The sequence below is a fragment of the Cupressus sempervirens genome, chromosome 4, assembly GCF_028749045.1.
Source record: "Cupressus sempervirens isolate cs-2001-9-10 chromosome 4, ASM2874904v1, whole genome shotgun sequence".
NCBI classification, from domain to species: domain Eukaryota; kingdom Viridiplantae; phylum Streptophyta; class Pinopsida; order Cupressales; family Cupressaceae; genus Cupressus; species Cupressus sempervirens.
This window is the reverse complement of record NC_143121.1, coordinates 431,310,158-431,336,976: the sequence shown is the minus strand read 5'-3', so window position 1 is coordinate 431,336,976 and position 26,819 is coordinate 431,310,158. Positions and strand designations below refer to the sequence as shown.

Below are 26,819 nucleotides of genomic sequence, written 5' to 3'. Positions count from 1 at the left end.
AGAACTTCTCATAGAGAAGATATCATCCACAAAGGATTGCATCTCAAAATTTCTCCCTCTGAACATCGATCCTGGGAAGTCAGGTCCTCTAGTTACTTCCTCAGAAACTCTCTTTACCCAAGGATGTCTTTCCAACTCATCACTCGCTCATGATATACGTAGGAGTAGGCCCATTAACATCATGCAGTCACCCACATATATTTCTAGACTCCCTCTGAGTATAAATCTTCTAAACTCCTACATTGCCTTTGAAGAAGTGTCATACTCCCTCTTAATGTAGCATAATCTCATAATCTCAATCATCATACTCCCTCTTAATGTAGAAGAATCTCAATCATACTCCCTCTTAATGTAGAAGAATCTCATAATCTCAATCATCAAAGATGAGAGCCTTATCCATCTTTATCATCAGGGTCTTTGGAGTTACTATCATTAGGTTGAGTCTGACCAATATCTAATAGCATGTGTAAAGTACCAAGTTTCTTTTCCTATAAGAACATCCTCAGACATAAAGGAAAAGATCAAGGCAAATAACCCGTATAGTATGTATAGAATTACAAATAAGAGAGAGACTACAAATTAGAAAATGCAAAAGATAAGAATACTTATTTGCACGTGAAGATTCAGAAATTGTCTTCTTAGATTATTTGAGAATAGAACATCTCTCTTCTAATGAAGGTTCAAATGGGAATATAACATTGACTATTATTCCCCCCACAATATAAAATTCCTACTCACTCTTATATTGTTTTGTATCAAATATGATAACTTCTTTTTAAGTTCCAACTTGCTCACTTTCATATGATGTACACAAGGGGTAGGCCCATTAAGATCACATAGTTGCATGAATTGCAGTCCTCTTGACTGTTACAATTTGTCGATCATTGAAGATTTTATCACAACATGGTTTAATCCCTCTAAATCAATATGATCGAGATCATTGAAGGTTGACGAAACCATATCCTCTATCTGCTCCCTCTCTTCCAAGGTTGCAGCCGATGAGATGTCAAATGTTTGGCTCCCTCTTAATCTCAATCTCCTTTTTTTTCCGTTAGAACATTCTGGGAGGAAGAGATCAAAGAAAATAATTCTTATAGTAATAAAAATCACTTTTAATAATTATTCTTATATATATCTATATGGCTTGTACCTATGTTCATTATCTCATTAGAATAAGGAAATTTATTTCATAATCATCGATCCCAATAAATATCATATATACTTGTTAGTTTTATTAATAATTTTAAAACAAAACTTACATACCTTTGCTATGCATGTGGGACCCAATGTTTTAATACCAATAACGACCCACCTTTCTTGATTGTCATGATTGATGTCATGCAGGTGCCTTAATAATCCGTTCGTTCAATGTCTTATTTTAAGTCGTTGATTTATTGTATGTAATCATACCTTGAATATAAAGTAAAGAAGAGACTTGCAGGTTTCAAATCATCCTCTTTATACATTAATCTAACTCCTTCAGCAATAATGGTGACCGTTTGAGCAATGTAGCAAGGGAAATAAATGTCAAATACAAAGAACATCCACAGATGTTTGATCAAACTACACAAAGGTTTCTTAAAAACAACTTGTGCGGTTCTATACTTTACATCGAGTATCTCTGTATTTCCATTGCCACTCTCAAATATTTCTTATGGATAGAAAATAAGAATGAGGTCCACGACTCCAAAATAATCAATGAGATCTTTGACCTTTGTGTGTATAGGTCAACAGTCAATTATCATACTTGAGCATGGATTCTTCAACGCAAAAAGAGTCTACAAACAATAATTATCTCCATTTGATCGCTTGATGCTATTATTCATTCACTCGCTATTTAGTTGTGCGGACCTTTATAATTTGACTCATTTATTTATCTGTAGTTCTCCACGCTTGATGATGGTTCTTAGTCATATGTAAGAGAATCCTTCTCATGTCCTCAATCTCCAGTATGATAACATCGTCTCTCTGCATTATTATATCTTCATTGAATTGAATTGAATGTCTGCCTCTTCTCATTATGAATTTTCCTATTGTATGATGAATTCCTCCAACACTTTGTTACATCCCAATTTTTTCCCTAAAATTTTTAAACTAATTATAGCCGTTGAACTAAATAAATTTTCATGTTCATATGAAATCGAGTTAGTTCATTATAGCTGTTGTTATATCATGTTAGTTATAGTCGTTATTTATTCTTCATGTTCATGTGAAATTGAATCAGTTAATTATAGCTGTTGCATCCATCTGATTATCAAATGAAACTAAGTCAGTTAAATCTAGCCGTTGTGTTCATGTGAAATGGAATTAGTTAATTTTAGCCATTGTACATTTATGATGAATGAGTTAGTTATTATAATGAAATTTCCTAATGATCACTTGATGATTTTGTGTAACAAATTATGAATCTTGAATTGATGGTTTGGCGAGAATGTTGTTTTAAATGTTTACAGGATGAAAATAGGAGAGAGAGGGGAAGCATTACGAAACAAAGTCATCGGAATAGGATGGTCATAAGATTCAATCATCAGGAATGACAGGTTTGACTTAAAAATTGCCCTGGCAAGGTTATTAGGACTTGACATTAAATTTCTTGGTGGAAAACCGCATGAGCTAAAATTAAAATTAAAAACAATATAATTATTATAAATAAATAAAGTTCTTACCTTTATTAAATTTATCAAATAATAATATCACTTAATATTATTTTACTCTCTCAATTAAGATCATAGATAAATAAATACAAAGTGGCACCATTACATTAGAATTATTAATCCAATAATGCCACCTTGCAAATACGTATTTATAAACTTAACCAAGATAATAAGATAATATAAAGTAATATTAATAATAAATTCTTCATCAAATTTCCTTTTAATTTTATTTTATTTTCCTCTTCCTTACATTTCTTTTCAAAACCGATTGAGTAAATATTCGATTGTGAATCTTGTAACGGCAAGAAGCCGTAAGGTCATCTCCAAAGTAATATATATGATGGCTTTGTCGGGTATTGGACACGCTGATTTTTGGCTTCTTTATTTTCCAACTTCTCTTTTAATCTCCTTGCTTTGTTACGGTGCCATTAGCATCTGAAATAATATGTTTTGCATTCCATAAACAACTGTTTTCCAGTGGAAATTTGAAGGAGGCGTTTGAGTCCAAGAGATAGCAATTTCGACTACAGAGCAGTGAGTCATGTAAGGAGACGTCTTGTATTTTCTTTTCCTTATTTCTTCTTAAAATTTGTTTAAGCTGAGTCGGCTTTGAGTCTTTTTCCATGTTTTCCAGACAGTATTAAAACAAGCCTTCTTTCATATGATTTGGAACATATGTAATCATCTTTAAGTCTATAATTACGTCCATATAATACTGCGATAAAGCATAACCCTAGTTGGATATAATAGTTTGACTAGGCGATATTTTCAAATCAGTCTTATGTTTTGAAAAGACAAAATATATTCATGATTGCCAATTTTATGAATAATCTCTGAAGTTCTTCATTTAAACTTTACTTTTATTCTTTGAAAATATGTTATAATATCAGATAATTGTAATGAAAGCACCAAGGATATACCTGGCTAATGCCAGAATGTGGTGATGAAGGTGCGAGCTGTACAAATAAGGATAAATGTTCAAGCACCAGGGAGTCACCGGTATGATAGCCCGAATTATGGTGATGAGGTGTAGATGAACCTGTTGAAAAGAAAAACAAGAATGAAATCAGTACCCAATACTACATAAATAAATCTAAAGCATTTAGCTCATGCAAATTCCACTTTTGAAATTAGTTGTCAAGCTGAGTGAAGGAGATCGGGTTATAAACCCACATTTCAAAATCCTTGGCCAGGGTGGTAATAGGCAGACTTGCCACAATAAATTAATCGTGTTGTTATCTAGACGCTTTAGTTATTCTTTCGAATAGCTGTTGGGACCTCAACCCACCTGATTACTCCGATGGCTAGATCAATGAACGTCCCAAGCCCGACCTCAGAGTAGAGAGGGTCGTTCTATTAAATTAGAACCTGTAGGGATAAGTAAAAAGGTCCACGGTTGGGAGGTTAAGCCTATGATAATGCTTCTCCTCTCACCAGAGCCAGAGCTTGGACAACCAATTTAGAAAGTCTCACAACTCAAACTGTATGTTCTATTTAACCTGTAAGTTTAGTGTTTTTTTCTTCAAGTTTAAAGAATCATTTACAGTAAAGTTGATATTTTCTTTAAATTAGTTAGAAGATCTTACACATTTAAATCTGCATTTTCCATTTCAGTAAACTATAATTAGTTCAGTATTTAATTTCATCTGATCTTGTAAATTGTTAGTTGATGTTAATCTTGACAGAATTTGAAAAGAAAATTAGGACTTAAATTCAGTTTATAATCCATTATTGAATACTATGTCATGTGAATATGAAATAGAAATTAGTTAGTTTAATGATGGAGTTAGTTAGAAGAAAATCAGCTGTTACACACTTAAAACAAAATCCTTAGATACCTCATACCATATTTATCTTTTCCCTCAACTCAACTAATCTTCATCCTGGAATCGAAACCCTTATTGTAATGATGATATTGCATCATAATTGGGTCTTCATTGTGTGGATGTAGTCTATGTAAGGTGGTGATGTGTTCCATTTTATGGCATGAGGATCTTCACATAGAGATGACTTACATTCTTCAAAGGACGACTATTCATTTATGGTGGGATATTGCCTTACTTTGCAAATTGTCTGATAATATTGGCTTCCTTGTAGCAAATGACTAGCACGACTTAGTGAACCCATCTGTCCCACATATTATGGACCATCTCCACATATCCCATGGGAAAAACTCAAAGCATCCATGTGGACCCAAATAAAGGCATCGGGGACACGTAACCCAATTGCAAACAAGGACAAAGATCACCTCACAGAGGTGACTCCTGCAATCCAACCTCAAACACAAAAATCACTGCGAAACTTGGCACAGGCACATCCAACAACCCACACAAAGAACTCGACCCACCATTTCCAAGCATCATGCTACTACCATTCTGCTGTCTATTTTTGTATTCTTTATATATAAGCAACCTGTGATTCCCCAAAAAAATAATCAACACGAACTTGACCTTCCCTCCACCTGCACCAATTAATTTTGCATCATAGCGCAACTCGCTTGGCACCATCAGATCACTACTTAGTTGAAACAACCTGACCACAACACAAAACACATCTTATGCAAGCTCTAATAATTTGCGAACTTTGCAATTAGATCCACTGAAATTTAAGATCTCTACAAGGCTCTCTCCCAATTCACCCTTTGCAACACACATATACTAGCAGTCCCAGCAAGCAATTTGTAAACGGAGTAAGGTAAAAATGATCTCCTGCAATTGGACTTAAACAATAGCTTCCTCCCTATTCGTTCTTGTTCAATAGAGAGTATGACAAAATCATTTGGCTTATCGGTTGCAAAACTTTGTCTTTTAATGCCTATTCTTATTTGATTTACATCTGCAACCTGGCTCTAATACCATGTCAAAGTAACTAAAATCGTTTCTGCAAATTTATAATCATGGCCATTGTTATTGATGATTTTCAATTGCAGATTTGGATCTCATATAAATATGAGTGGAGACATGTCTCTTCAAGAGACATATCCCTATAGTTAATCATCATTTAGTTAATAAATAACTATATGTATAACTCACCTTTAAGCATATATATATATATAATATTAATATATTAACCATATATGTAATGTATTTTTATATTATTATATTATTATATAATAATATATAATGCATAATATATATTATATATATAAGATATTTATCTTAAAGATAATTTACCATCAACGAGATATCTCATGATAAAATCAATCCGACAGAAGCTACAACAAAGTCATGTCCCGTACAGACATGACTACTTTGCCAAAGGCCACATAGGGTCATGTCCCTACTTGATCACCGTTGATGTATAAGCAAATACAATTAGTTTGCTTCTCAATTGATAATCATGTGGTGGTAAAAGAATTGCATTCAGGAACTTCATAACATAATAGTCTCTTCCAATTATAACAGCCTGATATATATATATATATTCTTATCAATAATATGAGACATAAAACAATGTTCATATAAATCACAAATACAAATACTCAATGTAATAAGTATATCACTTCAACTGATGCTATACTTCAACTCTACGATTCCCATGAGAGTTGCTTGCTCCTATATGGTGTCATAGCATTTTCACATGAGAATCATGCATATAAATTGCTAAAGGATATTGGCGGGGTAGAAGATCACTGAGGTATTGGAAATCGCATCACACCTTTAAGTTTTGTCTAAGGAAGGAGACTGAAAGTTTAGTTTCCAGAGATGGTGGAACTATAAATAGCGTTGACAAATGCTCCTAGTCGCCAAATGTAGCGAAAAGTGTGCTCTCCTTGATATATAGATGATCCAATATGCTCTTTAAATTAAGGAAGAAGATAACATCACTCATATTTCCCATCGAATAACAATAGCAAGAAATGCTTTGATCAACGATAAGACAACATAGATATATGGACGAATACACAGATTACACAACGACCATATTGTAGGTCAACACAATACAACAAGCAATTTATTATTTGGACCAAACATGTTACATCTTCTTGCAATAATAAGTATAGCAGGAGAGAAAGAGCTTCTTCCATATCAGAGATTGGGTTCTCTCTAGACGAACAACATTATCAAACACATTTTCTCATACGATTAATATAATGTGTGATTGAACAGGAAACTAGGACTTGTGCTCATGGATTGGACATCCAAGACAGCATCCAAAACTCTCCATTGGATCTATTTACTTTATTGGCCAAGGATGTAAACTTGAAATGATGTTTGCAAAGTATATGCTTTAAACCTCTTTAATTGTCATTTCTAACCTATAGAATCAAGAACAGAAATACTAAATTTATATGCTAGTGTAAATAAACTTATTCTAAATGACAAAAATGGAAATACAAACAAGATTCTACACTATTTGCCTTTGCTGCAAGAACAACTAATGTTTATGTTACCAGTGGCTGCAAGAGCAATAGAGTTCTCACTTAATCCTAAAACAATGAGAGCTAATTATACCAACTAAGTTCGCTCACCAAGTGGGCCCCCTTGATGAGTGAATGATTACAAATTCAAGCTAAAATACTAAGAACACAGCAATAGTAACTTCATTGATATCAGAGCATAAAACAGTACAAACTGGAAAATGACAGTCTATATCTGAAATGCTATTGTATTATAATCTCCCTTTTTCAACTATATCCAGGGCTCGATTCAACAACTTTATTTAAAACAACTACAAAAACTAACTTCCTAAGATCTAGCCTCAACAAATGAGGATAGAACACAATAATTGCATCATCATGACACACATCTCAGCTGAACAAGTCTACCAGCAAATACAGCACATAAGAACTTTTGGATTTGCGCAACAGTTATTAGTTATGCTGACCCAATATTCAGCTGCATCATAAATACATAGTGGCTGCATAACCTTGCCATTATTTCCTTTGTGCACGCTCCTTTCTTTGACTTGTTCCTGCAAAAGATTAGTACATCTTTTGGAATCTTCTACCCTATACTGTATCGACTATTTTTGAGATGTTAGATCATTAATCATTAATGATAAAACATAGCTTGATCAAAGATGATCCTATAAAATTGAGAAATGAAACAACCATTAAAGACTACAATTATCATGGAACAATGAGACCGATTCACCTTCTGTCTCCCTTTCCTCTGCTTTAACCGTGATTCATCTTCTCAAGACTACAATAGTAACTATGTCGATGATCAGGTTAAAATAGTTTGTAGCCTCTGTCATACAATTTTGTAAAAAGAAAAGAATTCTTAAATAGATGGAGGATAGTCGTGTGTCAAGTTTGTAAATCATGCATCTCTTCTAGTGTGGTTGTGCATCATGTCTGAGCCTCTATGACATCTTTATTGGTCACTCTCAGTCTTTGCAACAAAGTCATTCAATTCAAGAAGGGAAAAATCTGAGTTGCCTTGTTTGAACTAGTCATAGAAGATTAGTGATCTTTAATTGTAACACTTCAAGACAGTGGCACTCCATATATTGCTTCATTTGCAATTCCCCTAAAGTATTGTTGCTATTGTATCCAATCAACAACGTATGATATCCAAAATTAATATATAATTTAACCCCGTCAGCACCTTGAACAAGGAACAAAAATAATTCCTTCCATTATGGTTTATCTAATGATGGCTCTCAGCACAGGATATACAGATCAACAAACCCCTATCCTTAGGGACAAAGGATAAGGGTCCACGGAAGATTCAGAACTGTCAAACCTTGCATGGAGATTGCCAAAGGAGAATTGAACCTCTTGGCCATTGCTAAAAGTTTACAAGATTGTGTCATTACTTACAATTAACATGGAAATGATTCGGGTTGCTCCTATTGCGTCCCTCTCATTATACAAATAGACTAAGGTTCTGAGATCTATTAAGCAGAAAGAAGTTTGATGCAAAATTGTTCACCGATATAAGAGTGGGAATTTTCCATTGTGGGGGGAATAATAACCAATGTTCCATTCTCATTATGTATTTAGAGTTGTTTTTTTGAATTGAGCATATGGACCTTCATTGGAGAAACTTGTATCAAGAATGTTGATGAGCAGAGGGATATTGTTGAGTGATAACATCTAGGCCGATGAAATAAAGACAAGGGGTTCTTCCATTGAGAGGGAGAAGACTGTGATGGAATTTTGTTCAAATAATTAAGATTGGTCATTCAGATGATCTTATGACAAAAGAGAAACTAGAGGATCTACTTCAGGTAACTATCAAGGATCTTGATTTAGAGGGAGCAGACCATGTCAAGTTGGGTTCTCGAGTCATTGGGAAACAACAACAATCAAAGGACTATGAATCATAGTATGAAATGATGTCTAACATTCCCAAATAGATGGATACTTGTTGAACCAAGGGGCATGACATGACTTGCTACCAGGAAGTCAAATTCAGAGGGAGTCTGACACTTCATCAAAGGAAACCATGGATGATAAGGCTAAATTCAAAGGGAGTTTGACAGTTTATCTTAGGCATCCTTAGAAGAAGAGCGAAGAGGTCAAAACTTGAGCCAGTAAGGGAGCAACTAGAGGATCTCACTTCCCAGGATCTATATCTAGAGGGAGAAGTTTGAGGTGCAATCCCTTCTTAATGAGCTCTTCTCTATAAGGGAGAAGTTCAAGTTGAATCTCTTTGTTTGTAAGAGAGAAGGTTGAGGTGAAAGCCTTTGTTCCACCCTCTGGGAGCAGCTATGGTGGATTCACCATCTGACTTGGTTCATAATGAATATCATGAGAGTTACTATCATTCATATGTGGATTATGTCAAGAAAGGTGACTATCTTTCAATGATATATTTGTAAGGTGACGATCTTATCAATAGCTTGATTTGTTATTATGAAAAACTCATTAAGTTGTTGTCCCAGAGTGTCAGAAGTCATGATAACGAATGTATCATGATAGACTACAGTAAATTGTTGTCCCAAAATGTTGGAGATCATGATACATGTCATGATAGAGATCATGACACTCTGATTACTTGTTATCTAATAGACTACATTAAGTTGTTGTCCCAGAGTGCCGAAAATCAGATAACCTATTCTCCTGATAGGCATCAACGAGGTTGATGTCAATGCATATATCAAGAGAACATTAATACAATCAGTCAATATTGATGATTCGTTTCTCCCTCTCTAAGAGGGAGTGTTAAAGTTGTAGCTTCAGTTAAATTGAAACATATAGTAAATCAGAGTGGTGTGTGTGTGTATATATATATATATATATATATTTGTATTGTGTGTGTGTATATATACACAACTGCATATAGATATATACCCTATGAAATTAATAAATAAATTCATATGATATACTATTTCACAACAAACCTATCTTATTCATGTTAAATTGTTAATCGATATTGTCCCTGATTTAATCAGACATCAATCATCATTATCGGGTGACTTTGAATTGGTGCCTTGACATATTAATGAGCGTCTAACTAGTAAGTGGTTATATTTCCTTTGGGCATTAACGTCCACGTAGGGACATGACCCTACGTGGCAATAGCCACGTAGAGTCATGTCTCTACATAGACATTACTCCTTGCCGTATAAATATTACATGAACGCTGCTGAAGGGAGCATCAACTATACACGGCACTGACTAGTATCTTTAGCAGTGAATCTCACCTGCAGTTATATCAAGTCTAAGATTAATACTTTGCTATAATATCAAAAGTTGCAAATATCAGTTTTTCTATATCAGTCACAGACATATCATACTATGCAAAATAAGAACATCGTATAATATGTAGACAAAGACCGTTGCAACGCGGGTGAGTCAAAGATAGGAATAAAATTCCAGCAAGCTGAGAGCTACTGATCCAAAAACAATTCTTGCAATCCTTAACTTTGAAACTCACAAATTGCCGACAAGATTCTTAAGCAACCTGACCAAATACATAACTCCTTTATAGCTCTTGTGATTTTATCCAAACCAGGCTCTAATACCATGTTAGGTTTTTAGCCCAGAAAATAAAGATAAACAGCAATAAAGGAGAGAATAAGAAAAGCACAAGACTCGTGACATTTATCCTGCAAAAATCCTCCAACTAGAGGCAAAAATCCAGCCACACCAGCAAAAAATATCTTTTATTGATAATAAAAATGTTCAAGTACAAGGCTTTCACTTGATTGATTTACAATATACCAAGCAATCACATTAATAGATTGCATAAGACTCATCTTTCACACAAAGGTCTCTTTGAATCCCAAAAATAAGACCCTTCATATTTCCAAATATTCAACACTTCATAGTTCTATACGCATGCCTCTTTACATGACGTATGACATGTCTTTTTACATAATATTATCTTTAAATATTGTCACAAGTGTCTCTTTCAGCTGAAGACAACCATGACGATCATAACAAACATATTTCTATTTTATAAAATCAGGGATAAAGATCTCTATCACAGCTACAAACTTCAATACAGAAGAAAAACTTTTTCTCCCAAGGGTGAAGCCAAGGAAAGTTACTATCGTGTAGCTCAAAAGGTGGGATTGTAAATCAAAGTATAACATTGTGTGAAACAAAGAGTGTTAAAATGCTCAATCAGTATTAAAAAATAATGATTATAAATTCAAAGGTGAATCAGAACTATGAGGTATTTGATCCCCAAGAAGCAGAACATTTATTGATTTTGATGATCTCCTCTTTGTGATCGATCAAACATATATAGTGCCATCAAAAGACATAGGGAGGAACAGATGTGACTGTTCGGGCAAATGTCTCTTTGAAGAGACACGAACGCAAATTCTAATAAATAAACAAACCTGATAGTTTGTGGATTAACTATTGTGCCTTTTGCAAATGCACCGATGGTTATCAGGCATGATTACATGCTAAACAATTCATTCATATCCTCCGATCTGATTATTGTAGCGGATCATTTCACACGATCCTTCCTCATGCACATATGACCGATATCAATCAGGGATGTACAACCCAATCCAAGAGATAACTATAATCTGATTACTCAGATTTTCATACTTTAGTTGATCAGTTAACACAAGGATAATTCTACTGAAGTTTATGGCAACATAATTTATTGTCTAAGTGTGTGTATGCATGTATGCTAGTTCAAATGATAAACTGGTATACATACATGCAAGCACATATTCATACAGTTTGCCAGTTTATCCTTGAATTCTGACCGACACTATCATGTTTTAACACTCCCTCTTAGCTAGGGAAGATAACTAAGTATGAACTGGTTTAGATATCACATAACTTGTGATATCAAGGAGTATACAAAACATCAAGTCACATGACATTCGTATATTCTAGTTATGGTATGTGCACTGACATCACGTCGCATGATGTCTACCATAACATATCGGCATGTCCACAAATATTGTCACATAATATCCACCATGATTATCTCATTATGAACATATTGATACACAACCGATATCAAGTCAGCATGATATTCATCATGATAGTGAACATTGTAAAGTGGTCACCTTACAATGTTGAATACAAGTGTAATTATCAAAAAGATCGTCACATTTCAGTAATGTGTTGAAGGGGGCCATAAAGTCATAGAGTAACACATATGAAAAAGGAGTTTACACGGAGTCACCATAAATCTCTCACATGGTGTTATCATGGCATCACACACATGACATCCACCATGAACCATATCAGATGGTGGATCCATCACAACTACTCCTAGAGAGTGGAACATGGGTTTCGTATTAAGCTTCTCACTTACAAAGAAGAATCCAATAAAGTATACTTCAAGATATCACAAAGGCTAAGACTCCCTCTTAGCAATGGCTTCATTCTTCACAACTCCAAATGCACAAACTTTAATTTGGTATGAGACTTGGTAAGAATATCAGTCGTGTGTTCTTCAATGATAATGTACCTCAACTAAAAGTTAGAGAGACCATCTCGACATGGTCTACTCCCTCTGAATCAATATCATTGGATGTCAACAAATGTAGATCCCTAGGTTGCTCCCTCTGTCATAGAGGCATGTCCTACTCATATAATCCAATCATGGAAAATATTTTGTTCCAAGGGACTCATCATTTGTTACATGATTCATTATTTTAATAAGAGCAATTTCCCAAAACACACATGTACTTGTTTGATTCCATAGTAACCTGAGTGAATATATTAAACAATGACTCCATAGCTCTTTCTAGTACATATAGAAATACAAAGGAGAGAAACTACAATAAGTAAATATATATAATATTCAAGGATAATAAATACTTATCTGCGCATCAATATCTTTGATACAAGTTGCTCAGGTCCATATGCATCAAATCAGAAAAATACCTCCATATTAGCATTTGTCAAGCAATGGGAATGTAATATTGGTTATTATTCCCCCTCACAGTGTGAAATTCCCATTCTTATATCATTGAACAATTTTGCATCATATCAATTATGGCAAACTTCTTTATGTTCTATTTTTTCTTCTTCACAAAGAATCATTCTTATCTCAAGATGCCCATTAACATCTGTCCTGATGCAACTTCCTTCGTTCTTCCTTCCTAGAAGTTTGTGACTAAAGGAACTGCAACATTAATAAAAGTCACTAGCTACAATTTGATCCACAACAAGCCTTGATGCAAGGCAAATCATGTTGTTCTAGAGACCACACAGATCAAGAGTCACCTTTGAACTCTTTAAATAATGTGTACCATCAAAGATGTTGAGAGATTATCGGATCCAAGACAATAATGTTGACATTACATAATAACTGTCACTGACCCTAGCAGATGGAGGGTCTAATGCGCTTCAAACAAAAAAATCAACACACACAGACTTTGCTCATAATATTTGCAGCCCCAAACACAAAGTATACACAAACCACCAACTTCCTTCTTCAATGCAATGTTGATGGCAATTTATTCATGCTAGCATTCTCACATGCCCCTGTTACTAGAATGAATCTTTAACCCATATTATATTATCTTGCTACAAACAAAAGCTTTATAAGGTAGAACGTTAGAAGAATATTGTTAAAAGAACAAATAGTTTTCAATTTGATCTCTTAATCATCAAGTAGTCACACCAATATATAGAGTCCATGATAGAAATTATGTAAGCAGTGTAAGCTAATGTTTGGATCACCCGATGCCTCCAATAATTATTTCATGTGTAAGCATTTGAGTAATATATCATTTATTTTAAGTATCCATCTCCTCTATTGACGAAGAGTCTGAGTTCCCCAATTATAAAGAAAATGCTTATACAAGTTCAACTTTTAATTCTAAAGGCATTCGTAGATATTTTTGTGTGATGTTAATTGCATTTCAATTATTGTTGGGAAGTCAATGTTGTGTAAATAGAATTAGGGTTCCATACAACAGTGTGTTGTCTCTCTTAGTGGTCCCATCCACATTTAGCATGTTCAAATGTTACATCCAGTGCTCAAACATTTTTACACAAAATAATAATATATATACTTCTTTCTCACAACCTTATCTGCAGGTTGTGTACCAATCACCAATATGAGTGCTTCCAAGTGTCACAATGATTGTAGGATCTTCCATAAATAGTAGGTTGCACATGGATTCCAAGTTTTACACCCAAATCTGAATATTAAACTTCATTGCGCTCCGAACAACAGCTATTCGAAGATCTCGACGATTACCATCTAGTTCACTAATTGAGACTTTCATTCACCGTGTCAACAGGGATTGAAGACACAACATTTTCTTGCAATTCAAATGTTCATGCCCCTTAGAATGTACACTTTATACAAATGTTGATTGTAATGGTGCTAACTCTCAGACGGCCATTTACACTAGGCTAGTTCTGGAATGAACAAGTCTTCCTGCTTCTTTCCACTAAACCATGATATCATTGTTGATCCAACACTGAAGCAACATCCGATGGTACTCTTACAATTTATGGAACAACCAGCCCAATCAAAATCAGTATAGCCTTCAAGTTTGATTTCAACATTTCTGTACTTTAGTCCAAGACCAATAGTGCCATGTAGATATCTCAAAACATGTTTTGCAACCATTAGGTGTATTTTCTTAGGTTCACATATAAAGTGACTTAGTACATTTGTGCAATAGCAGATATCAAGCCTAGTGTTTACCAAAAACATGAGAGATCCAATGATTTGTCTGTAAAAGGTAGGATCAACAAATTCTGAATGTGTTGCTTCCTCTTTTAGCTTATGTAGATTAGTTTCCATCGGAATTGCAAGTGGTTTGTTGTCCATTATCCCAAATCTATTCAAAATATCCTAAGTATATTTTCCTTGATTTAAGAATATGTAATCTTCCTTTTGACATTCTTCTAGGCCCAAAAAGTAATGTAGTAAACCTAGGTCTTTCGTGTCAAATTCAGCAGCAAGATCTTGTCTGCATTTAGCAATAAGATGATCTTCACCTATTATCAAGAGATCATCAACATAAAGGACCAATATGATCATATCTTCATTAGAAATTTTTAAATAGACGTTAGGATCAGCTTCATTTTTAGAGTATCCTAATTTGGTGAGATAGCTGTCAATTCTTTCATACAAAGCTCGAGGTGCTTGTTTAAGGTCATACAGAGCTTTCTTTAGTTTACATACATATAGGTTTATATTTTATATCACAAAACCTTCAAGTTGTTCAATATAAACTTCTTCATTTATAACCCCATTTAAGAATGCAGTTTTCACATCAATTTGATGTACGTTCCATCTTTTCACTGCTGTTATTGCAATAATTGCCCTGGCCGAAGTGAAACGAGCAACCAAGGCAAAAGCTTCTTCATAATCAATACCAACCTTCTGGGAAAACCGTTGAGCAACAGACCTTGCTTTATGCTTCTCAATACTGTCATCTGCTTCATATTTGATTTTACATAACCACTTGGAAGAAACAACTGATTTGTCTTTTGATTTAGGTACAATATCCCAGACATTATTTTGTAATATTGATTGATATCTTCAACCATTGCATCTTTCCATACTTGACAAGTCAGAGCTTCTTCAACAGCTGTAGGTTCAAATTTAGTAAGCTAAGTTAATAATGCAGAATAACAAGATTTGTTTCTGGTTTTCTTGCTTTCTTTGGATATTTCATCCGGTTCAACATCATTTTCTTCAATCATTTTTCCTGCCCATAATGGCGTTTTCTTGATATTGGAGATGTTTATATTTCCTGTCTCTAGTAATGGTTGATTTTCTTCTACCATGTTCTCCCTCTGAATTTCAGTTTGTGGATTTTTTCTAAGTCTGTAATGGGCTCATCGTTTGTGCTTGTAGATAGTTTTAAGGCAGTGTTCTCCTCGAAGATGACATCTCTACTCACTTCCACTGATCTTTGTCCAGGAACATAAACTCTATATCCTTTCGAGTCTTCACTATACCCAACAAATATTCCTTTCTTTCTAGATGGTTCTAACTTAGTTCTTCTTTCTTTAGGTATATGTATATACATAGGACAACAAAAAATCCTGAGGTCACTTAAGTCAGGTTTATTTCCTGTAAAGACTTCTTCAGGTGTTATATTTTCTAAAATGGAGTGTGGATGTTACATCCCAATTTTTGACCTAGCTTGAAATATAACTGTTGAGGTTCGCATGAAGTTAGTTGGCAGTTTAATTTGATATAATCTGGCAAAATGGTAAGATAGTTGGTCGTTATGATTTCAAGTGAAGATGACATGTTAGTTAATTGTTAATCATGAATTCATGGAATTATGATGAAAGGTTAACTGTTATGATTATTTATGATTAAATAATTTATAATTTAATTATGAAGAAATTCCTTGCAAGCAGCATGTCGAAGGGGTGGAAGCATTGTCAGAAAAGAATTAGGCAGGGCATCATCATTACTAGGCAAACGGATAAAGGACCTAGCGATTTCAAACAGGATACATCTATGGAACCGCATGAGTTATTAATAATTAATTTAATTAAAATAATTGAGTTATTTAATAATTTAATTAAATTAATTGAGTTTAAATATAAAACATATCTTAAAGGATTTTAATTTATCGTTCATATTTAAATACGTGCATATAATATAAAATGATTCGGCATCATTATAATTTAACAATTTAATAAAATGATGTTTATATGTACCTATAAGATTATAATAATGTTCATAATTTAATAGCGTTTGAATTATAACTCTAGCCTTTCTATTTTAATACTCCTCGCTTTTAGCCAATTTGCACTTGGTTTGGAAATCAATTTAATATTAGCATTTGGAACTATTTTATAATCTTTTTCCTTTTTAATCGTTTCCTCTTCTCTCCTATGCTTTTAATCGATTTATTATTTGGGGATTTAAGTCGAAATTATGATTAGAATTTGTAGGATTCTTGTAACCGAAGGTAGCCGTACACACAGGCTTATTCTTATTTATGGATTCTTGGATTGACTATCGGTATTCCTCTTTCTCCTTCAGCCTTCATGATCTTTGGCAATCGAATTCAATGCTCACCATTGAGACAGAACTTACACTGATAACTTTATCTAAATACCTTTAATTCAAATCGTTCTTTCCAGTTCAAATCGTTTTCCATTTTGCCATAGGTCTCAATATGAGTTGGCGAATTCATCCAATTACACGAGGCTCTTTGCAAATATTCGAGCAGAGTCACGTAAGACTTTTAACACAATTTGTGAACCCTTATTCATTCTCTTATCCTGTTAAGTATTGATCATAAATTCACTCCTTTAGCTGACGTTGTTGATCAACGATTTCCTTAGTAAAAGCATAAGAAGTTAAGGCTTGAACTTAAGCATTAAGCTTGTCGTATCTCTCTTTAGGTCTGACGTTTTTCCTCGTGAAATAATATGACACTAATAGATAAAGTCTGTTGATTTCCTTTGTATCGATTTATGCATATAAAGCTTGCCATCTTTTCTTAAACATAGCTTCAACATAGCAGTTTTTATGTAAACTATATATATATATATATATATATATATATATATATATATATATATATATATATATATATATATATATATATATATATTTTTTTTTTTTTTTTTTTTTTTTTTTTAAATTTATATTTATATTTGTAGAAGAAATATTGGTATCTTTTGTATAATATATTAGTGTTGTGGCAGAGAATATATTGTGAGCATTCAAGATTGATCGTGAGTGCATTAAGTTGTTCTTTTCTAGTTTGCAAGCTGAATATATTATGAGTTCATTTACTATATCTGTGAGTTGTATTTAAACTCTCTAATCATATACGATTATTCTGTATTGAGGATTTGTTTTCAAGGACATAGATTTTGTAATTGGTTTGAAGATATAAGCGTAGGAGATAAGTAAGAATGTTGCCGAACCTAGAATGGCCAATCATGTTTCTTTTAAATGCAAATTGTTGAATCAAGAATGTTCAATGTGTCTCTTTTTCATTGATATTATTGCAAACTGAATTGCGGTGGACAGTAATAGGTATATAATTGGTGGGGACACAACCCAAGAACAGAATAATACAGCCCCAAGAACAGAATGGACACAACAGAATGGGGGTAAATATATTAACTGAGAAAATAGCTAGTACAAACAGTACAGAGAAAATAAACTTCAAACATGCCCTAAGGGCTTATAGTAGCATAAATCTAGAGATAATTTCTCCTTTCAGTACCTCCTCTCAAACTCCACTCCGAACTGCCTTTTACAATGCCAGAAATCTCCTTAAATAGACCCCGGAGGGTTAAGGACTAGGAGTACATTCTAGAAAGTGCTAGTAGGCATCCACCGACCAAATAGAAGGTTCCAGAAGCTGCGTTAGAAGTCGGTGCAAATCTAGAAGAATCCAGAAACGGTAACCGAACTTCCGGGAGGCATAACTTTTGAACCGTAGCTCCGATTGACGAACCGTTTACATTTTCGGAAAGCTCTCGAAGCGCTCTATAGCCCTATGGACAAGCTTTGCTCGTCCCCCATTTTTCGGCCCTTTTCGAGGTCATTTAATGCCCCTAACCTGACTTTGAAGCATTCTTAGGAGGTCTCCAAAACCCGAAAAACTGCAATAACTTTCAAACCGTGGGGCCTTTTGACCTGATTCTTTTTCTGAAATGCTCTAAATCACAATTACATTCATCTGGCCAATTCACACCTTCTAGGTCACCAAAATGATGGCCAAATTGCATGCTCCTATTTTTTCGAGATTTTCTAGCACACTGATAGTTGAACTGTGAGAGTTGGAACCTTTAATTGACTCAAATGGGTATCCAAAAATGAAAAGACATGAAACAGAAACTAAGTCTAAGTACATTTTTTGGGTGACACAGGATTGCCCTTATACCTCTGGATGCTCCTGCATCAATAATACCCCTATCCTACGTTGTGTTACAACTCATGCTATCACAATTTTTCTGAGCAAATCTAAAATATTATTAACACCGAAGAATTCACCGGCAGAGAAGCCATGAAATGGTCAAAAGGTGGAGTTAGTCTACTATAACGCGGAAAAGAAATCCAGTTATGATTAAATTAAATAATTTAACATTCAATCTTTAAAGAACATAATCATGTAATCACAGATTGTGAAATGTTGGATGCTTGTATAATTGACTGAACCGGTTAATCTGAGAATTCCTATCCCCTGGGATCCACCCGGCTGTGTAGCCAAGAAAAAGGGTGACGAGGTGAAAGAGAGGAACTCTGTAACAATATGAATCAGTATCCATTATGTCATTTTAATATTTATCATTTAATATGAATTAATTAATAGCTCATGCACATTCCTGTTATTGTGATCTCCTGCTGTCAAGTTGTATGGTGAGTTTATTACCAGGAAGCCCAATGGATGGCAAGATGACCCCTATCTATTTCGGGTAGGGAGGGCCTTTCTCGATAGAGATAGTGTGGCGGCAAGTTGTGGTCCGAGGTTGGGTGGTTAAGCCCCTAACAATGTTTCACCCCTCCCCAAGATGTCAGACGTACGTCAGATAGAGATAAGCCATGCATTCAATTGTTTATCGGAAAACAAGTATTTCCATTTTTATTATAAGGAGGTAAGATTAAATTGAATTATTTCATTGTTGCTGATATTTTACACCTAGATAAAAGGAATAGAATCATGGATTGCTTTTCATTTATATGAATATCGAATATAAGCAAATTTCTAATCTTGAGATACTGTCACAGTTAATTATTCGGAGGAAAAGGAATCTGAAGCCCTAATTGATTAAGAGATGACTGGAACACTAAATGATACAGTGGTATCAGAAACATTAATTGAATCTGTGGTATTGGATGCCCTAATTGAATCCATGGTAGCGGAAGCCCTAGTTGAATCCGTGGTAGCGAAAGCCCTAAGTGAGATAGCGATATCAGATGCCCTAAAAGAACCGAAGGTAAACAATGCCCTAATTGATACAGTGGTATGTGATGCCCTAATTTTAAATATAGTGGTATTTAATTGTAATCATCATTTGATTTTGAGATAGCGGTTTTTAGTAGATTGTCGTCATGTGAAATGGTTATAGTGTATTTGTGGAATAACCCAGAGGGTTGCAAAAGCATCCCTAGTTGTTTTCAATCTTAATTTTACGAGGTATGTAGTTTTCTTTTTCTATAATAATTTCATTTAATGGTACTTTAAGTTTTTAAGTTATGAAATTTTTGTCTAACTGATTTTAATGGTAAATCTTATTCACATGAACATGAAATGATATAACTGTCTTCCTATGAAACGAAGTAATATCTGTATTCTTTGAGTATGTTAGATGTTAATTTAGACCGTGGAAAAACTAGATGTTACAGTGGACATTTATTTTGTATGTATCTAACAATATTTGTGGCTTCCCCCAAAAGTAAGAAGTGTAGGTCTTGATCATAGAACATAGCTTTTGTTGCTTCAACAATAGTTCTATTTTTTCTTTCTACTACCCCATTATGTTGAGGATTATAAGGTACAGTATACTCCCTCTTGATCCCAATAGATGTACAAAAAGCTTTGAAATTTTCAAAAGTATATTCTCCCCCATTGTCAGATCTTAGAGTTTTAATTTTCTTTGACACTTGATTTTCCACCAATTCTTTGAATTCTTTGAATTTTGATAACACCTCATTTGATTCTTTAACTTTTAGAAAGAAGATCCAAATCTTCCTAGAGTAATCATCAATGAATGTTATGTAATAAGAGTAACCTCCTAGAGAGAGAGTTGGCATGGGCCCACATAAATCAGATTGAATTAAACCTGTGTTCACTAGGAGGGAAAGGTTTTTTAATGTTCTTTCCTAGAGCACATCCTTTACATATACTTACGTGTTTTGAGCTTAGACTTGGTGTGCCAAAGGTTATTTTCTCTACATTTGAAAGTGAACTAAATCCAAATATGTCCAAGTCTTCTATGTCATTCTTCATTAAAATTTGTCACTTCGAGATTAAGAGCCTACTTTTGGATATTGCATAGTTTATATAAGGTCCCATCTCTGGTATGGTAATGGCATTTTTTAGATTTGAATTTTTAGGCCAATACAGGGCTTTGTCTTTGTTGAAGGTGACTTGGAATCCTTCATCAACTAGTCCAAAAATTGAAATTGGTACAAACAAAACATCTTTTTAGTGTAACTCTAGTCCTTAGTTGTATAGAACAAGTCCCAATACCTTTGACTGGATGAGTGGAGTTGTCTCCAATAGTGACTCTTTCAGATCTATAATTTTCAAATGTTTCAATTTTTTCTCTAAATCTTGTTATATGTCGGGAAGCACCACTACCTATTATCCACACACTTTCATTTGAGTTTATCTCACTTGATAAGGCAGTGTAGAATAATAGATTTTCATCTTTCTTACTTTTGGCTAATGAGGCTAAGATTTTTTCCCTTTCAGGACATTTATTGAAAATATGTCCAAATTTCTCACACTCGTAACATTGAACTTTAGAAAAATCATTTCTTTTGTAATTTTGATTCTCTTTCTTTTTGTCATATTTCTTTCCTTTAAATTTCCTCTTTTTCCCTTTGTAATTTGAAACTGAAAAGAGGGCTTGATTTTCTCCCTCTTGATTTGAGGCAATCCATCTAGAGATTAGCCTTGATTCTTCTGATGTGCAATCATTCTTTAGTTGATCAAAAGGAGGTATAGTAGGTCTGCTGATTACTTGGATGAATGCTTCCCATGATAAGGGCAATCCTCTAAGTGCTATTATCAATAGTTCTTGATCTTCTATTTTAGCATTTAGATGATTTTTAATTTCGGAAATCTTTCCAAAATATGATGAGATCGTTTCCCCTTTACTCATTTTAGTATTCATTAGTTGGTTTTTCCATGTAATCAATCTACTTGAGTTGTTAATCTCAAACGTATCCTTAATTGTTTTGAATACTTAAAATGCTTTCTTTATATCTGATATAGATGGAAGGATATGATCTTTTATAGAATCCACAATGATCTTCCTGGCTTTATTATTTCGTCTTTTCCAAGAAGCCTTTTCAGCTTCATCTTCAGGATGAAATATCTGATTCAATAAAAGATTCAAGTTCTAATTCTTCAAGAATTGTGGTAATTCGAATTTTCCAAGAAAAGAAATTCACTGCTCCTTCGAGTCTGTCCTCTACTCTTTACATTATTTGACATATTGTCCTTTTATTTTAAAATCAGAATGAGAGTCTCTCTACCAACCTGGCTCTGAAACTATGTAAAGTTTTATAGACCTTGTTTGGTGGAGACTACGTAAAGTATTTTCTGATTAATTTCCTTCCTATGACAGATCTGATAGATGTAGAATGATGGCTTGACTTCTGAGTCTGATGTTATCTGAAACTTGTTTAATTCTCAGTCTGAGATCTATATGCCAGTGTTATTAATATGATCTGCAGATGAGAAATGAATCTAGTATATACATACATTGAAACATGATAAAGTAGGGGCATGACCCGGTAGGGTCATGCCTCAATGTATATAATACTAATGTGTATCTGTTCATAACTAATCCTTAACAGATACTAATCACACCCGATGGTAATCCCTTTAATAGTAATAATGATTGGTTAAGGAAACTCTGATTATCCAATCGGTGGAAGTAATACAACACAGTTCACCTTTATATAATCAGCGAGAATATATACTTCACACACCCAATACTAATTGATGTTAATAACATACACTTGATAACAATCGGTGTAACAGAATATTGAATACACCTGATACAATCAGGATTACATGAGGCATCGGAACTTATGTCATTCGATCTGAAAATCATTTAACACAGATAGAATAACATTTACATATATATGTTAAGTTTCTGTATTCAGAATAACAGGTGTATTATATATACTGTTAACACTTATGAAACAGCAGGTGTTTCAACACACTGAATGCTAACATTCTTAACAAAGGGGCCAAATCCACTCCCTTGTCGCGATTTTCCATCTTGAGTTATGCCAAATTTCCGCTGTTTAAAAAATAAGTTCAATGGAGTAATTAGAAAGAAAATCAGATCACATGGCCAGCTAATTTAATGATTTAAATTTGTATTAAAATTGGTCGAATTCTTGTCGGCCCAAACAAAAGGCATCACTTTTCATCCTAAGGTGCCTATATAAAGGAGGGAGTTGATTTCATTTTCAATCATACCGTTTCTCTTCCCCATGAGCAGATCGATTCACATTAAGTAACAGTGATTTCTCATACATAAAACAGTAATTTTTGGGGTTGCAAAAGGGGCGAACTTCAAGAAATTAGTGAAAATTAATCTCTGATTTTATCAAAGCAGAATTTGGAGAAGGCATTATCTTAATGATTATAAGGTTTGGAGGAGTTTGTAGGATAAATCACTAATCTTACAACTGAAATCAATTTGGAGATTACAAAATCTGGGCTGAAAAACAAGAAAATCAGAATTGAAATGTGCTAAAAAGGAAATCTAGAAAGAAATAAAATAATCAGACCTTAGAAATTGAGGATTTTTCTATCAAGGGTGGAAAAGGTTGATTTAATGTTGATCTAGATACAATTTCATATTATGTAAGCTTTCAGTTTTCCTTCATTTCATTTATATTTCCAATTCTGTGAGCTTAACACAATGTCTCTTTTGTTTTTGCACGGTAACTTTGAAGGAGGAAGGGTTGAATCGAGATTTACTCATTGGAGTAATTTGGAAGATTAGAACATGGATGATATGCAAAGCCTCAATCATTATGCCAACAAAAATGGATGCTACAAGATCAAGTTCAAAACTTCAAGCAAGAAAGTGCTCGAAGACAGGAAAGATGAAGCTCAAAGTTAAAAATGTAAATTCCAAGATTATGGAGTCCACGAAAGCAAAGAACAAGGAGAAAGAAAAATTAGGGAAAAAATATCATGAACTTGAATTTCCTCTGAAAATCCAAGTTCACTTTAAAAGATCCAAGTGCATAAGGATTTCATCACCAGAAGATCATTACCAAGAAAGCCAAGATTTCCAAAACCAACAAGTGCACTGAGAAGATTTTTAAATGAACAAAGATGGAGAAAAGTCGAGAAGACGAAGCAATTTGGGAATATGACATCACAATTAAAGGTGATAATTTTGATTATCAAGAGATATTTCCTCATCGCCAAAGAATTGATCGAGTCTATGAGATAAGGATGTCGAGGCCAATCAAGAGGCCCCATTTACACGTGTTCAAGTGCATTCAATCAAATTTTGTCAAATGTACATGTGGAAGGCATCTAATGCCTCTACCTTATTTATTTTCACATTGGCTTTCTAAAGTGTTGTAAAGAAATTATCAGTCCACAAGGTGGTGCCTTCATGTAATTAGACAATAGTGATGGAAAACCCTAATTAGGGATTGTGATGGGTTAGTCTTGACCCTTAATCTCGAATTGATCTTGGCCCTCCATTGTAATTTAAAAATTAACAACAATAAAGGGCTAGGTGTGTCTTATTTGTAAGGCATAAGAATAAGATTAGTTTCAGAGTGGAGGAGAAGTCTTGTTGAAATTGTTGCCATAATGCTATCAAAGCAATTATTGATATATTGATGGTCTTCATGGTGGATTACTTGTGTTTCTTTGGAGTGTAGCATGGTTTCTTCAATTCCTCACTTAGAGTAGATTTCATTTCATGTTGTTTAGAAGTCTGTGTAGTTGAATGTAAGTGATTTTGCATGCATCTTTGGTGAACTGGCTTAGACCAACCACTAGTTGTTTGTTGATTGTAAGTCTTCCTTGCGCAGTCAAATGACATTTATATGAACTTCACTTTGATTATTGCTTGCACATTAATATGCTTCAATCGATGGTATTAATGAAATGGTGATAGTCTGAACATCTGGAATCTACCTTAGGAGATCACACTACCTTGGTTGATGTCGACGGCTAAACTAAGTCTAGAAGAATTTGTTAAAATCGATGATCAGATTTTGCAAAGTATATTTTGTTTCAGTTTATATATTAATGATACTATATATCAATATAGAATTTAATAATTCCACACAATATGTCTGATTGCATACTATATTGCATGATATATCTGTTTCGATTGCAGAAGATAATACACTTTGAGGACTTGAATACATTTGTGTTCACGGTGCTTATCTCTCGGTCTACAAAGATTATATATATCTTTGCAGGACATGCCCATGGGGAGAAATGACTCCCCGTGAAATCACCTCCTTCATGGACATGACTTCACGTGGAGTCATGTCTCCGTGGACATGGCTCCACAACTATCTATAGTCAGCCTTACGAAGCATAATAATACTGCCCCCCCCCCCCCCCCACCCACCCCCACCCGAAACCATTCCACCAATCAAACACAATTTGACATACTTTGCAATCAGTCAATTTATAATCGACGCAATTTAATATGATTATTAATAATAGTTTGTGAGTGTATATATACATAATTAGACAATCTCATTTATTATAAATGCATATTAAATACAATTAAATCATTCTAAATTATATGAAGACACTTTTGTATATAATCATTCTTCTGTTTATATATATATATATATATATATATATATATATATATATATATATATAAGAATGATTGCTAAAAGGTAAGTTTCTAGGTTTTGATCATGCATGATGGCTTTGGCAGCTTCAATAATAGTTATATTATTTCGTTCCGCAACTCCATTTTGTTGAGGATTGTAAAGAACAGTGAACTCCCTCTCAATCCTAGTATTTCACCAAAAAAAAAGATATTTTGAAGTGTATTCCCTCTCATTGTCAGTGCTTAAAATTTTAATCTTCTTCCTTGATATGTTTCCTACTAGAGCATTAAATTCTTCGAGCCTTGTAAGAATTTCTTTAGATTCTTTACATTTAGAAAGTATATCCAAGTTTCCCTAGAGTGGTTATCTACAAGAATAATATTATACAAAAAGCATCCTATGAAGGGAAAAAACATAGGTCCACAAAAAAATCAAAATGAACAAGTTGTAGAAAAAAGAAAAATGCTTTTAGGTATTCATCCCTAATGCACACCCTTTGCATGTCTCTTCATGTTAGTTTTGAGTTTAGGTAATCCTGCTACCATCTTCTCTAAAGAGAGTAAGTCAGATTTTACTTACATTAGTTGACTCATGGATTAATGCTGAAGAGGGAAAAGTACATAGCTTGTAGAGGGCCTAATTCCAATGGTATGAGCATTCTTGATAATTGAGTTATTTGGCCAAGCTAGTACTTTTTCTTCCATGAAAGTGAATTTGTATCCCTTGTCTTCAATCGCCGAAATACAAACTAAATTTCTTTTGATCCTAGGTACATATAGTACTCTTGAGAGTTTGAGTGAGATGCCTGATTTGAGATTGATAGTGCAAGTCCCAATTACCTTCATTGGATAATTTGTATCGTCTCCAATAGTCACTTCATCATCATAATCTTCTATAGAATCTAGATGTTCTCTGAATCCTATTATGTGTTGAGAAACCCCACTGTCTATGACCCAAGTGTTTAGATTGTTTGAAACTTGACTCGATAGGGCAGAGTAGAATACAAGCTTCTCTGAATTCATATGCATGCTTGTTTTACTGACTTCAGCAAAGGAAGCTTGAGATTTGGGTATATCAGGACAATTCACTACAAGATGACTGTATTTGTCACATCTATAGCATTGCGCTTTTGATAAGTCCTTATTTTCTTGAATGATTGTTTTCCAATTGAATCCTTGCCCTTTATCCTTTTTAGATTAGTGGTGAGAATCTGAATATCTTCTTTTGTGGATTCCATACCAATTCCTCTAATTATTTATCTAGACTCTTCTTGAATGCAAACAGCTTTCAATCGGTCAAATTTCGGAAGTTTGGAGCG

At 34.0% G+C, this 26,819-nt stretch overlaps 1 protein-coding gene across 1 annotated transcript in view; it reads right to left on the bottom strand.

Moving 5' to 3' along the window:
• The window catches only part of LOC149561864 (exocyst complex component EXO84C-like), a 115,832-nt gene that overhangs the window by 50,446 nt on the left and 38,567 nt on the right, over nt 1–26,819 (bottom strand). The window lies entirely within an intron of this gene.